This window comes from Trachurus japonicus, chromosome 24 (assembly GCF_045865225.1).
Source record: "Trachurus japonicus isolate A0001 chromosome 24, Traja_1.0".
In the NCBI taxonomy this organism is placed as follows: Eukaryota; Metazoa; Chordata; class Actinopteri; order Carangiformes; family Carangidae; genus Trachurus; species Trachurus japonicus.
Window position 1 is genome coordinate 566,407 of NC_140930.1, and position 16,094 is coordinate 582,500.

A 16,094-nucleotide genomic window follows, 5' to 3' on the forward strand; every position below is an offset into this window, starting at 1 on the left:
AGAAGAAGTTGGTCATGTGACCACATATTTTTTAAGAGGCATCCATTTCACTCATCCTATAAAGAAGGGAGACACATGGCTTGAAAGGAAAGCACATTTATGTTCAAAAAACAATTGTTTGCCCTGCAAAGTAACATTTCTATGATCAAGGTTTTTTGATTGCTGTGTTTGAACAATTATAGATAACTTTGAAAACAGTTAAAACATGTTTTAGTGCTTTATTAAGCTACACCATAAGTCTATAGAGTCTAAACAGCTGGGGGATGCATTTTTTTCAAAATGCTGGGTTTGGGGTAATTTGTGCCAAAGGGCCTGGGTTAAGTTGTGCCAGTGGCTGTGGTGTCGGTGTATAGGAGAGACATGGCAGTGGGCATGACGCCATCAAAACGAAAAGGCGAGTCTGAGCCAAACTGACGAGTGATTGCAGCTGAGCGACAACAAAGGAGAGATACGGGCGACAGCGACAACAATAAAAGGCCCGGTGTGAACGTACCTTTAAGCTAAGATTCCTTGCTAAGAATTTTTAGGCTAAGCCTGAAGCTTGTAAATCTGAGGGGACTCTGAGAATCTTTGGGAATGCGGGCCCTGGGTTACCGCCCCTTGGTGGATGAACCATTAACTTGTCATAACTGCTTCATGCATTGTCTGATTTGCTTGAAACTTAACATGTGTGATGAGACCATGTCTGGTTGTGCTCGTAGCCTGGTGGATGAACGAAACATTGCGTTTCTTTGCGCCACAGCCCCCAGCGTGCCTCAGTCCCCACGACTGCATGGGGACAAGCGAGGGCCCGATCATCGCCGCTTCCGGCTTTAATTTGTCTTGCTTTTCATAGCATTATCATTTGTGAGATTAAAATGAACTGTTTTACTTCAATTATCAATGGCACAATTTACCCCAGTGTATTCTCTCTAATTGCACTTACACTTACCCCGCACCGGGGGCAAGTTGTGCCACAAAACCACTTTTTTTTCTAAAGCTATATTTCTGAAACAGTTTATTTAAGATTCAAAGTGACATCCTAAACGTACATATTTTAGTTGGGGGCATTTCTATAACCCCCTTGCTTTAAAGGCAATTTAAGTAAAAATTGGCACTACTTACCCCACTCTTCCCTACAGGTCCTGTTGTCTATTATTAAGTTAAAGCTTAAGAAACTCACAAACCTCAACCAACAAGATGACACCGCATCTGTGACATGGAAAGAAGAACAAGAAAAAGAGGAAGGGCTGTGGCTCAGAGGAGTGTGTAGGAGTTGGCACCGTTAAGCTGCCATAGTCGCATTGTGACACCGCCACAGTGAGGGGGGGTATTGACTATTGTTCATGGTTAATGATGTTATGTGAGCTTGTGTATAATGAAACATACAACAACCTGGTCATCGGTGGTACCATCTTCCCACACTAAAACATCCACAAGCTGACGTGGAAGTCACCTGATGGTCGGACCATCAACCAAATCGAATCATATTATCATCAATGGTAAATGGCGCAGGTCACTACATGACGTCAGAGCATACCGGGGTGCAGATGCCTATAAGGACCACTATCTCATCGCTGCCACCATCAAACTCAAGCTGAGGAAGACACCCCCCCCCCCACAAGACCATCAGCAGAAGAAACTGCTGCAAAGCAAAGCTCCAGTATCCAAAGAAAACCAAGGAATTTGTGTTGGAACTCAGAAACCGCTTCAGCGCGCTAGAGTCTGCCTCTGAAATGGAAGAAACCACCATAAACACCATAAACAACACATGGGATGCCATCAAGACCATATACACTGAAACAGCACAAAAAGTCCTATAGGCTTCAAACAGAAGGGGGCTAAGGATTGGATATCAGCTAATACCTGGCAAAAAATGGAAAAGGAAGAGAGGAAACAACTGAAGGCAAAGGAACTGAACACCAAGTCCCAACGACCCCTTGAGAAAGCCAAGTCGTCCTATAGGAACAAGGACAGACAGGTGAAGAGGAGTGCAAGGAGAGACAAGAGGGCCTTCGTAGAAAACCTGGCAAGTGAAGCAGAGAAGGCTGCAGCCTATGGAAATCTGGGTACAGTGTACAAGATCACTAAGCAACTAAATAACTAAATAAAAAGAGCAGTGTCAACTTTGTGGACTTCAGGAAGGCGTTTGACAGCATCCATCGAAACACCCTCTGGAAGATACTGCACTCCTATGGGATACCACCAAAGATCATCAAAATCATAAAAACATTCTATGAACATTTTGAGTGCAGTGTCATCATGGGCCACCCCATCTCAAAGTGGTTCCCTGTACAGTCCGGAGTGAGACTGGGGTGCATCATCGCTCCCATCCTCTTCCTGGTTGCGATAGACTGGATCACAACCAACACTACAGTAGACAGACCCAGAGGTATCCAGTGGACTCCATTCTCACAGCTGGAAGATCTTGACTTCGCTGACGACCTAGCTATCCTATCAACCAATCACAACAACATGCAGCACTTTGCCAAACAGGTTGGACTCAACATTACAGTAACATCTCCAAAACTCAAGTGATCTGTGCAAACTCCACCCCCACAAGACCCATCCTTGTGAATGCTGCACCACTTGAGTATGTTGAAGACTTCACTTATCTGGGTAGTCTTATCAGTAAGGAAAAGGAAGGAAGCAAAAGACATAAAATCAAGGCTGGGAAAGGCTCAGGGCGCCTTCTCCCAACTCCGTTCCATCTGGAGGTCTAAACAGATGCTTATATATAACAGCAATGTCAAATCTGTCCTGCTATATGGTTCCGAGAGCTGGCGAGTGGTCAGAACAGACACTAGGAGACTGGAAGGGTTCCACAACACATGGCTCAGACGAATATGCCAGATCTTTTGGCCTAACAAAATCTCCAATAATGAACTATATAAGAAAACTAGATAAAGTAGCATTTCCTGATGGAAATGCGTGTGACTGCTGAAAGCAGCTGAACGCTGTTGCAGAATTAGCAAATAGTGCAAGCAGTGATCACCATACAAATGGTTGACCAAGGTAGGTATCGAACCCACAACCTCATGGTCAGCAGACTTTCACTCTGCCTCTAGGCCACAGTGTACACACAGTTGCAGAGACTGTTGTCTGTTGATGAACTGCACTCTGTCTCACTCTGAAGTTAACGAGCCCAAAGCTGTAGTTCCAGTGCAAATCAATCTTAGTGCAGTGGTATAAACAAGAAACATGTTAACACAAACCAAGATTGAAAGAGGTAAAGAGAATAGGTGGGGGTGCATATGCATTATCAAGTTTGATCATGTGACCAGACCAAGTGGTATTGGTTAAAGTTTAAAGTGGCTGACACACTAACAAGACTGCTCAGGTGGGATTTGAATCTGTGACCTTGTGGTTGGATGGCAGGAACCTTATCCACTAGGCCATTCCAACACTTACGATGAAGTAGAGGTTGAGACTTTGATGAATGTGAGATTTTTCAATGATGCTTAAAGTCCCGCTCCCGCGACCCTTTTCGGCCATTTTAAAACCAGCTCATACTCAAACTCAGAAATGCAATTTTGCACTTCCTTTTCTGCTGATATGTGCTCTAACACAAGAAAAATGCCACAGGAACTTGTGAAAAGCACGAAAAACATGATTTTCATGGGAGCGGGTCTTTAAAGTTCAAAGGATTTGAACCAGTGACCTTGTGGTTGGATGGCAGGAACCATATCCACTGGGCTATTCCAACACTAATAGTGAAGTAGAGGTTTGATGAATATGAGATTTTTCAATGATGCTTTAAAAAAAAAGAAATGAGCCACAACAAGTAAGTAGAGGACTTTTTTGTGAAAATAGTGCAAGCAGTGATCACCATACAAATGGTTGACCAAGGTAGGAGTCGAACCTACAATCTCATGGTCACTAGACTTTGACTTTGCCTCTAGGCCACAGTGTACACGCAGTTGTAAAGACTGTTGTCTTACTCTGCCACTTCGCCACAGAGAGCACAGACATAAGCATGTTGCCATTGTAATGTGATGACGTGCTGCAAACGGTGGCAGAAGCAATTAATGCGTCTCTTAACGAACACCTGTAACCAATTGAGGGTGGGGGAGGGGAGCAGAATTCAACATCACATAACAAGATTGCTTAGCCTGGATTCGAACTAGTGACCTTGGGGTTGGCAAGCGGTCACCTTACCAACTGGACTACAGACAGAGTTGTGTAGAAGAGAGGTTGAGACTTTGATGAATGTGAGATTTTTCAATGATGCTTAAAATAAAAAGAAATGAGTATAAATTACAAGTAAGTAGAGGACTTTTTTGTGACCTGTGACTATTTTTTGGTGAATTAAAATGAATTAAAAAGCACTTAACAGCAAGTTACAAAGTTGAGCTCCTTCTCCTGCTGCTGTGGAAAAAAATGCATTGGGCTGAATGAGAGCAGAGAGCTCCCTGGCTGCATTTAAAAAATATTTTTAATTAGTGTGACTGCTGAAGCAGTCACACTATTGTTCTTCTGTTTGGCCATTTTCTTCCGCCTTTTTACGGTCTTCTTCTAGTCCTTCATACTTTGTGCTATTTCAACAATTCATATATCAAAACGTGCAGCTTTTTTTGAACTTTATCGGCATTACTTTTCTCTTTTTAACTATTTATACTTTTTCAAATATTTAACTTTTTCTGATTTTTTTCAGCTTTATAATGTGTGTGTGTTGCGTCTAACGAGCAGAGCCAGAGTGGTGTCAGAGTGGATAGAGGCAAAAAAACATTCTAGAGTTTTTCTGGCTAAACTGTCAGCACGGCCACAAATTAAACTCTAGACAAATTATTTTCTCCAGTTTTGTAGCCACACTTGTCTTCTGGCTAAAATTCTGGTCAAAAATGCAAAGAGACTTAGATAATAATTTTAAATATTTTTTAAATGCAGCCAGGGAGCTCTCTGCTCCCATTCAGCTCAATGCATTTTTTTCACATCAGCAGGAGAAGGAGCTCAACTTTGTAACTTGCCGTTAAGTGCTTTTTAATTCATTTTAATTCACCAAAAAATAGTCACAGGTCACAAAAAAGTCCTCTTCTTACTTGGTGTGGCTAATTTATACTAATTACTCTTTATTTTAAACATCATTGAAAAATCTCACATTCATCAAAGTCTCGACCTCTCTTCTTCACAACTCCACTGTAGTGCAGGGGTTAGGGTGGATGCTTGCCAACCCTAAGGTCACTGGTTCGAATCCAAGGGAAGAACTCTTGTTATGTTATGTTGAATTCTGCTCTCCAATTGGTTACAGGTGTTTGTTATCTCCTTGATTACTCGTACCAGTTTGCAGCACATCATCACATTACAATGAATGACAACAGTCTTGAAAGCAGTGTGCTCTCTGTAGCCGAGTGGCAGAGTAAAGGTTTAGTGATCATATGGTCATGGGTTCCATTCCTGCCTCAGTCATTTCACATCATTGCTTGACTTTTGATTCCAATCATTCAGCTGTCATTGGACAGTCTTTGATTCCTCATAGTATAAAGCTCATTGTAACTCAGGTTCTCTGTGGCCATATGGTTAGTGTGTTAGGTGTTGTGCTATTTCAACAATTCATATATCAAAACGTGCAGCTTTTTTTGAACTTTATCGGCATTACTTTTCTCTTTTTAACTATTTATACTTTTTAAAATATTTAACTTTTTCTGCAAATTAAACTCTAGACAAATTATTTTCTCCAGTTTTGTAGCCACACTTGTCTTCTGGCTAAAATTCTGGTCAAAAATGCAAAGAGACTTAGATAATAATTTAAAATATTTTTTAAATGCAGCCAGGGAGCTCTCTGCTCTCATTCAGCCCAATGCTGAGAGTTCTCCACAACTCTGTCTGTAGTCCAGTTGGTTACAGGTGTTTGTTAAGAGACGCATTAATTGCTTCTGCCACCGTTTGCAGCACATCATCACATTACAATGGCAACATGCTTATGTCTGTGCTCTCTGTGGCGAAGTGGCAGAGTAAAGGTTTATTGATCATGAGGTCATGGGTTCGATTCCTTACTTTTTTTTTTAAGCAGAAGCCAGTGATCCTCTTATCAAAGGTTTTCTTTACCCCTCACATACTGTCTCTGTCTGTAGCCTAGTGGTTAGCTTGCTGGTCTGGAGACCTGACGGTTGCTGGTTCAAATCTTGCCTCAACAACAATTATAGTGAATTATTTTCCCAGTCGTCCTCTGTTGACTTCTGATAACTTGCTTCATGTTGAAACTGCTGCTCTCAGCCTGAAATTCACAGAAATTTTCATTCTAAGTCATTCAAGCTTGACTCTCAAGCTTTCTTGATGTTGACAGTGTGCAGATCATTAACAGACAACAGTCTCTGCAACTGTGTGTGCACCGTGGCCTAGAGGCAGAGTGGAAGTCTAATGACCATGAGGTTGTGGGTTCGATTCCGACCTTGGTCAAACATTTGTATGGTGATCACTGCTTGCACTATTTGCTAATTCTGCAACAGCGTTCAGTTGCTATCAGCAGTCACACCATTTCCATTCTTGGAAATGCTTTTTCTAGTTAGTGTGACTGCTGAAGCAGTCACACTATTGTTCTTCTGTTTGGCCATTTTCTTCCGCCTTTTTACGGTCTTCTTCTAGTCCTTCATACTTTGTGCTATTTCAACAATTCATATATCAAAACGTGCAGCTTTTTTTGAACTTTATCGGCATTACTTTTCTCTTTTTAACTATTTATACTTTTTCAAATATTTAACTTTTTCACAAAAAATCTCACATTCATCAAAGTCTCAACCTCTCTTCTTCACAACTCCACTGTAGTGTAGGGGTTAGGGTGGATGCCTGCCAACCCTAAGGTCACTGGTTCGAATCCAAGGGAAGAACTCTTGTTATGTTATGTTGAATTCTGCTCTCCTCCACCGCCTTCAATTGGTTACAGGTGTTTGTTATCTCCTTGATTACTCATACCAGTTTGCAGCACATCATCACATTACAATGAATGACAACAGTTTTGAAAGCAGTGTGCTCTCTGTAGCCGAGTGGCAGAGTAAAGGTTTAGTGATCATATGGTCATGGGTTCGATTCCTGCCTCAGTCTTTTCACTTCATTGCTTGACTTTTGATTCCAATTATTCAGCTGTCATTGGACAGTCTTTGATTCCTCATAGTATAAAGCTCATTGTAACTCAGGTTCTCTGTGGCCGTATGGTTAGTGCTCAGCCTGAAATTCACAGACATTTTCATTCTAAGTCATTCAAGCTTGACTCTCAAGCTTTCTTGATGTTGACAGTGTGCAGATCATTAACAGACAACAGTCTCTGCAACTGTGTGTGCACTGTGGCCTAGAGGCAGAGTGGAAGTCTAATGACCATGAGGATGTGGGTTCGATTCTGACCTCGGTCAAACATTTGTATGGTGATCACAGCTTGCACTATTTGCTAATTCTGCAACAGCGTTCAGTTGCTGTCAGCAGTCACACCATTTCCATTCTTGGAAATGCTTTTTCTAGTTATTATCTAAGTCTCTTTGCATTTTTGACCAGAATTTTAGCCAGAAGACAAGTGTGGCTACAAAACTGGAGAAAATAATTTGTCTAGAGTTTAATTTGTGGCCGTGCTGACAGTTTAGCCAGAAAAACTCTAGAATGTTTTTTTGCCTCTCTCCACTCTAGCACCACTCTAGCTCTGCTCGTTAGACGCAATACACACCGATTATAAAGCTGAAAAAAATCAGAAAAAGTTAAATATGTTAAAAAGTATAAATAGTTAAAAAGAGAAAAGTAATGCCGATAAAGTTCAAAAAAAGCTGCACGTTTTGATATATGAATTGTTGAAATAGCACAAAGTATGAAGGACTAGAAGAAGACTGTAAAAAGGCGGAAGAAAATGGCCGAACAGAAGAACAATAGTGTGAATGCTTCCAGCATTCACACTAACAAGGAGCCGGAGCATCACTAATGGTGCGTTCACACCGGACCTTTTGTTTTTCTTACGAGCGACGAGTTTACATGTTAAGTCAATGCAAACGAGCGGTGGAGCGTTTAATCGCCCAGGCGAAAAAACGCTGGGGCTCGGAGCAACAGCGACCGAGCGTCGGAGTGTTTTTTCGCTCGAGTCGCTCCTGTCGCTCGAGATGAGAAATCCCAACTGTCCGGCCAGCAGTCGCTCGTCGCTCAGCGCTGATTGGCTGCCGTAATCCCGGTGGTGCCGGTGTAAACAGAGGCACATGGCAGTGGGCATGACGTCATCAAAGCGAAAATGCGAGTCTGTGGCTCTGTGCCAAATTGACGAGCGACTGCACCTGAGCGACGGAGCGTTTTTTTCAGAGCGATACGAGCAACAGCGACAAAAATAAAAGGTCCGGTGTGAACGCACCTTAAGGAGATTACACACAGACGTCTGAGATGGCTAGGACATGTGCTGAGAATGGAGCAGGACCGCATCCCAAAGATAGCCCTAAGATGGACACCATCAGGCAAAAGAAAACCCGGGAGACCCAAAACTACAAGGCACAGAACTGTGACACAAGAGTTGGAACAGATGAAGTTGTCATGGGGAGAGGCCCAACATGCTGCCAAAGACCGTAAGCAGTGGAGAGAGCTCATTGAAGCCTTTTGCCCCATCGGGGACAAAGAGGAGTAAGTAAGTAAGTAAGTAAGTGTATAATGAAACATAATGTCCTATTGTATGTTGAACATGTCCTGCCTTTTCCATTTTCCACTGACGCAAGTCTCAAAGTGAGACGTGTCACTTCTATTATTAAGTTAAAGCTTGAGAAACTTTCACTCAGGATTTCACAAACCAACAAGATGACACTGCATCTGTGACACATGAAGAGTCTGACCACATGGAAAGAAGAACAAGAAGAAAAAGAGGAAGGGCTGTGGCTCAGAGGAGTGTGTAGCAGTTGGCACCGTTAGGCCACCGTAGTCGCATTGTGACACCGCCAGTGTTGGGCACGTTACTTTAAAAAAGTAATTAGTTATAGTTACTAATTACTTCTCCCAAAAAGTAACTGAGTTAGTAACTCCACTACTTCACGATAATAGTAACTAGTTACCAGGGAAAGTAACTATTGCGTTCTTATATTTCACTGATCGCAATTATGGAATGCGAGTGTGTGATTTATTGAAAGCGAGGCTGGTGTGCCTATGAAAATAGGCTACAGTGGGTTTTTTAGGTGCTGTGGCTACAAGCAAATCTCATATTGTCTCTGTACGAAGACAACAAAGACCTTTTTAAATGTGGAAACAGCGGAGACCTATTCAAGATGTGCGTTTAAGCAACACTGACATATAACAGGCGAAACATCAACGTTCATTTATTCATGGCCACATTAAGTGAAATTATTAACTTTACCGATTATCCATCTGATTATCTGTCCTGCTGCGAGCGCACAACTTCTTTCAGCGGTGATAAAAGTGAAATATATAGGCTATAGATAGATATCACGTGACGTCACACAGCGTTCGCAGCCGGTCACAGCGCCATCTTGGGTACCGACTTCCAAAGGCAGTCTATGGGCTGTGACCTAATACATCCATGGCTGTGACATCAAATCTCACAAAAATAGTGGATAAACCTTTTTTTATTACATGGCTCTATTGAATGTCGTATTCCGATAATTTATTGATATTTCTGATATTTATTTACATCTTGATTTTGCATTTAACAGTCTGTTATTCCTGTTTAACAGATCGTTGCTAAGTAAAATACACCGTTGCTAGGGACGCCGCTCTGATCAGCGCAGCACAGAAAAGAGAAACTATGCAGGATATTTACTTTCTGTTTCATTTTTTACCGTCATTAAACAGCTTGGGAGACATGTAGCCTACGCCAAGGGAGGCTGCCTCACTCTACTGAGTGTGAGCGGCACGTACGTTCACGTTGCTTTCGTGAATTGTAAACACACAGACGCCCCCTCGGTTTTAGCGTCCAGCAGTTTAGCGGCTAATTCAACAGCAGTGATGGATAACTGTACCGGAGAGGCTCAACAACTTCATGAGCTTCATTTGAGGAATAAACGGCAGCTTTTACCTGACGGGAGACCGACGCCTGAGCTACGGTAGCTAACAGCTAGCAGCTAGCAGGTTTTTACCTACTTTTCCTCTCTCCCTCCCTCCTTTCTTATCGCACACACACTGCCCAGGTTGTCTGTCATATCTGTTGTAAACCTTGTAATAATAGCTTGTTGAGTACAGTTAACACTATTGTTGCTTCGGTTTGAGTGTGGATTATTAATTGTTAACGGTTTGTTTAATGTGAGTGGTGGTCATCGCGTCCTGATGAGTTGGGTTTTAACAGCTGATAACGTAACTGTGTAGATGGTGTGGATTGTGATGAGAAGGTGTTGCACATATTTTAAGACTTATCTGTGCAAACCATTGTGCAAAACCTGTTTGTTGTGACTTTTTGCGTGATAAGATGATTTGCCGAATTCTTCTTCCATTCCTGCAGCCTTTTGTCTCAATGTTAACGATGGCAAAATGTCCAGATATTTTATTACTTTATGAAAATAAATGTCTGTGAGTTAAAAAGAAGTGGGCTACGCATTTCTGATTTGATTTGGCTTTTCGTGTATTTGGAGGAGAGACAGAGCGAGCGAGAGAGAGAGAGAGAGAGAGAGAGAGACGAGGAGGTCCGCTGGGTGAGCTAGATTAAGTTTTAACGGGAGAGAGAGCAGCGCACCGCGCTGTCAAAGCTCGTCTCAGCAGAAATGGTGTGTGCTTTCAAGGCAAGGCCATCAAAATGAGAAATATCCATATCCAAACTACATCAGGCAGCAGTCATTTCTGGTCAGAGAGGATGTGGCTGCACTGAGCTGAATAGAGGTTAACTCAGTGTTCGGTACCCAGCATGGCGGCGGCCAGGTGGAACGCATCGTGACGTCACCTACTGATAAGTATCTATTCATGGGTTGCAGTGACGTCACGTCGAAGGGACCGCCGCCATATTTGTGTCCGATTTGACAGGTCTCCTCATATGACAGCATGCAAACCGCAGGATGGAAATTACAGTTTCTTGACAAAATGACAGGGTTTCATACATCCTGTCTGGGTTTCTCTATAACAACAGACTAACTCTATATTATCACACTTATTACACAGTTTATGAATTAATTAATTAATTTGAGACGTAATGTTGATCAAAGTCCTTAGTCCGGTCACTTCTCCGCTGTTTGCTCCTCACCCTCCTCTCGGTCGACTCGTGAGCTGGTCACAGCTGTGACACTGCGCTGGCCCGTCCGCTCTGTCCGCTCTGATCGCAGGTTTGGTTCCAGCAGCGGTGAGGGAGGCAGAGAGCCTCCACTCTCCCTCTAACAAGCTACAAGTCATTTTTCTAACATCACAATTAGTCTGAAGCTGGTAAAAATGAAACACAAGGTAAAAATCCTTGATAGTTCTTCTGCCCTGCTCCGCTGATCAGAGCGGCGTCCCTAGCAACGGCCCGTTTTACTTAGCAACGGTCTGTTATACAGAAATAAAATACCCTAAATGCAGAATCAGTGAGTAATTAATAAGAAAGTAATCAAAATACAGAATTCAATATATCCATGTTATTATAAAAAAAAAAAAGTGAATCCCCTCTTTTAGTGAGACTTGTCACAGCCCATGCTGCCACTGATAGACTGCCTGCAGTCAACTATTTATTCCGCCTATAACTTTACGTCTTTTGGGATGGAATAAAACTGCAGTCCGGGGTTTTTTTGGCGACTGCTATCACAGTCAACAGCACAATATAATCCTGGCATCTTTCAAATAACGTCAATTTTCGGTCTCTTGCTGATTTCCTCCTACTGCTCCACTTGTTCTGGTAACGTGACGCTGTGATCTGCGCCCAGATTGCCCTGATTCGGACACAAATATGGCGGCGCAGAAACACAGTGACGTCATGTGAATCTAATGAATAGTCTGCGAGTCGGATCAACAGCTGAGCAGCGTAACGTTATCCCCTCAGCTGAACATCTGCAGGCGGAGACGCTCAGAGAGAAAGTCGACAGCAGCGGATCAAACGTTGCGTTCTGATCCAGCTCCACTGGACTTTCAAAGTAAAGGTGACGCAGCTGTAGATGAGTTAAATCGTGAAACAGCGGCGCTGTAGCCGATTTTAGGATTAAACTCTGAACATAACCTGGTCGGGACCAGGTAATGAGCTAAGCATAAGTTACCATGGTGATCTAGCCGGGTTAAAAGAGAGCCACCTTTGCAGTAGGAGAGCCTGGCTTTAGACTCTACATACCTCGCTAACCCACTAACCTGGCTTCGCAGTAGGCTACAGCCCTGCTATCATCACAAACAGCAGAGGCGGTCCTGGCTAGTTTTACGCCCTGGGGCCAACGAACAAACAGAATATATTATAATCACTGTTGGGGGGTTTTCTTTTAAAATGTATTCCCCTACAGATTACTGATTACATGTCCCAAAATCTGCAATCTGTAATGCATTTTGATTACTCAAGTAAAGTAATGTAGGGCGAATTCGCCTAATGTGGGACATTTTTTGCAATTTAGACTTCTGGTCTATATTGTGATATGAAGCAAACACTTTCAATCTACATCCTGTACCATTCTGAAATCCTTAGGTTGTGATCTAATGAAATCCAAAGAGAAAATTCTGATATCACACTCCTAAAAGAAATACCATACATATTAAAATTCTGATTGCTAATTTTTTCGCGGGAATCTCCGTTCCCTAATGTGGGACAGTCATGCTCCTAATGTGGGACACTAAAAAGTCTGTTTAAAAGTCATCTTAAGTTTATCTTTTGGCCGTCCACCTCTTTGGTTTGTTCCTGAGAGTTTTGTTGGAGAGTGCGTGTTTTTCTTTGTTTTTTACTTACTCTTCTTTTCCACTGTGATCTGAAATATATATCATTTAATTAATCAATAATGTGCTATGCTTTGATTACTTCTAAACTCAAACATTTTTCATGAACATTATCAAAAAAGACAAGATTTAGAAACAAGAAATAAATAATAATAAAAAAATTCAGAGCCATTTACCCCTTTAACAGTATTATGACCACTTCCATAAACATAATTTTCTTTTGTTGTAAAATATTCAAAACAATGCATTATAACAATAAAACCATGTAAACAACCATTGTTATTGTTCAACCTATTCAACTACACAGTTTTACCTGGAAAAGCACTGTCCCACATTAGGAAAAACCACCTGTCCCGCTTTAGGAAGACATGTTTCCTAAAGTGGGACAGTAGAAATGTTGATCAAAATCCTAAATATTGAGAATGGTTACACCATATTAAGATGTATTTGAATGCATCAGCATATTATAAATACATTTTGACAAAAAATTGCAATAATGTTGTTTTTTAAAATAAATTATGGCCTTAACACTAACTTTGTCCAAACCCTAAGTAAGTAGCATTTTGGTCTTCACACAGGGTGCCTCCGGTTTGAAGGCTGTCCCTCCCAAATCTATGATTGGACATGAGATGTCATGTGATTTTGATCATGCAATATCACAGCTTGTGTGAGCCCACATTTACATTCACTTTCTTTTGCTATAGGAAGACCTACACCCATTTACGCTTAAGTGTCCCACATTAGGCAAATTCACCCACTGAATACTATGAAAAAAGAAAAGAAGGTTCCACCGCACTCAATGGGGTACATTCAATAAATTTATTTGTTAAAACCGCAGCAACGCGTTTCGCCCCGTGGGCTTCATCAGGCTTGTGGGTCAGGCACTGACACTGCTCCTTTGTAGGCTCCCCCGGCAATCAGTGGGATCAGCCACAGCTTGCCATGGGCTGGCCTGCCTTCAACTCGTTACATCTCAACTCCTGACAAATAAGAACAAATGCTGCTACAAATGCCAATATACAATACACACATGTCTAAATTATACAAAATAAATCTGAGGAAAGACATACTTCCTAAGAAAACCCCTGTGAGGGAAGGGGAAATGCTGCTCTTACTCCTCACTTGGTGGCTCATCTGAAAGCATAACAAACAAATCATGAGCTACCGACACAAATGCACCACATGCAGTAGCATACAAAAAACATACAAGAAACAACAAATATAAGGACCTATACAAGTCAATAAACAAGTCAATAAACAACTGCATGAATATAATTCCCATCTCAAGACATCACAATGATATTAAATATACATAATAATGACATTCAATATACATATGAACTGAAATACTCAACTATTTCCAATGAAGGAAAAAAAGGGGGGAGATCTGGATCTGGATTTCTGGATTTCTTTTAGCGTATTTCAAAATCACCTGCCTGAGCGCACACATGATCTTATAGGCTACCGTGGCTCCTTTAAATTAAATCATCAATGAATGTGTTTGAATTTGTCAAACCACAGTTTAATTTGTTATTGATCATCCAGCCATATTTAAATTATTTTTTTAAATAGCCAATCACATAAAATTATAGGCTTAGGCTATATTAAAACTGAGCAGCTTGACTACAGCCTCTGAACCTCTAAAAAAAATACACAATTTAAAATAGAAACCACTGTTCCATCTGTAGGCTAAACTAAAAACCTACCTAAAGTCACTTCTCTGCTGAAGTCGGTGTGGTTTTGGAAGCAGCGTGACGTTGCTGCTCATTACAAACATCACGACAGTCCAGGGTCCTTTTAAAAACCTGATCCTGTCGCAGTTCATTCATGTTGTTTACCAGAGACCGGACATTGAAGAGGGAGAGGAGGAATGTTGCTGCTGGACATCCCATAGCAACATGACCAACATGAAGCCAACTTCAGGGAGAGGAGTTTAGCCCTCGACCCTCCTTTCTTTCCCCGCATGAGAGTCCTCTATCTGGGCCGGTGGAGCATCCCACGTGAGACCTCAGCAGTCGCAAGTTGACCCCCCCCCGCCCCCCTCTCCCTTGCCTCTTCTGACTAGGGCTGGGTATCGGTAGGCCTACTCAATACTTTTCAGGTATCGACCGAAACAACCCAGTACCAAGTAGTATCGAAACTGCGCCTGTCAATCGATACCTGCAATCGATTCTTTTTGTACTCAGATCAAGAAAAAAAGACTGTTTCTATGGTTTTGCTCGCAATCTAAACAAGGAAGTCTTCTCTCCCGGTGTAAAACGTCAGTATTTTCCAGCCGCTTCTAATCAGAATCTGCACCTTGCAGAGTTGGCACTGCACCTTAGTTTCATTTGTTTTTTATTTGACAGAGTTTCACACAGAACTTTCTGGTGGAGTCTTTCCATGTTTCTCTTTCTGCGCCAGTGAAAAGGAAACATTTACATTTTTTCAGACAAGACGATTGTCTCATAAACTATTTGATTTTTTTTTTTTTGATTGAATGACTATTCATTGCTCATCTCTAGTAAAAATCTTTTGAATGGGGAGGAGTGGTGACATTCATGCAACTGATTGCTTTCTTTTCTTTTCACATGATTAGTATGGAAGGAAGTTGAAAAAAAGTATCGCATGAAGTACTCACTTGGTATCAGTATCGTGTTAAGGGTACTGGTATCGGTACTGGTATCGAAATGTTTTAAACGATACCCAGCCCTACTTCTGACACACACACACACACACACACACACACACACACACACACACACACACACACACACACACACACACACACACACACACACACACACACACACACACAACCTGTAGCAGGCGCCCACACGGATCACTGGCCCGCCCGACCACGTTTCATAAGAAGAAACATTTTATTGATTAAATTAAATGAACTGCAGTTAATCGACCGTTTTCAATGGGAGTTGTTCTGTGAAATCTAAACAAACATGTTGTTAAATTATCTTCATCCCTCAATACTTTAAATTCAGACTGAAAGCTTAAACCTGTTAAATCAAAGTTCCTAATAGTTTCTTTTCCAGTATATTTGTCATTGGATCATTATCTCTTTACATGCTCATACACTCAGTTAAATAAAATTATTTTATATTTATACATACCCTTGTTTTTATTTCTGACTTCTTTGAGTGTGTGCTATAAAATGGCACTTGTATTGCTTCCTTTTTTGTTGTTGCTTTCTCCTATTGTTGTTGTTGATTTATCCTCTGAATGTGTATATTTCTTGGGGAGGTGCTTCTTATAAGCCCATGTAGGGTTTTTTAACCTCTCCTGCACTTACTATTCTTCTTTCATTTCTGTTTTTTGTAATTGTCGTTTTTTTATGGTGCAAATAAATAAATACA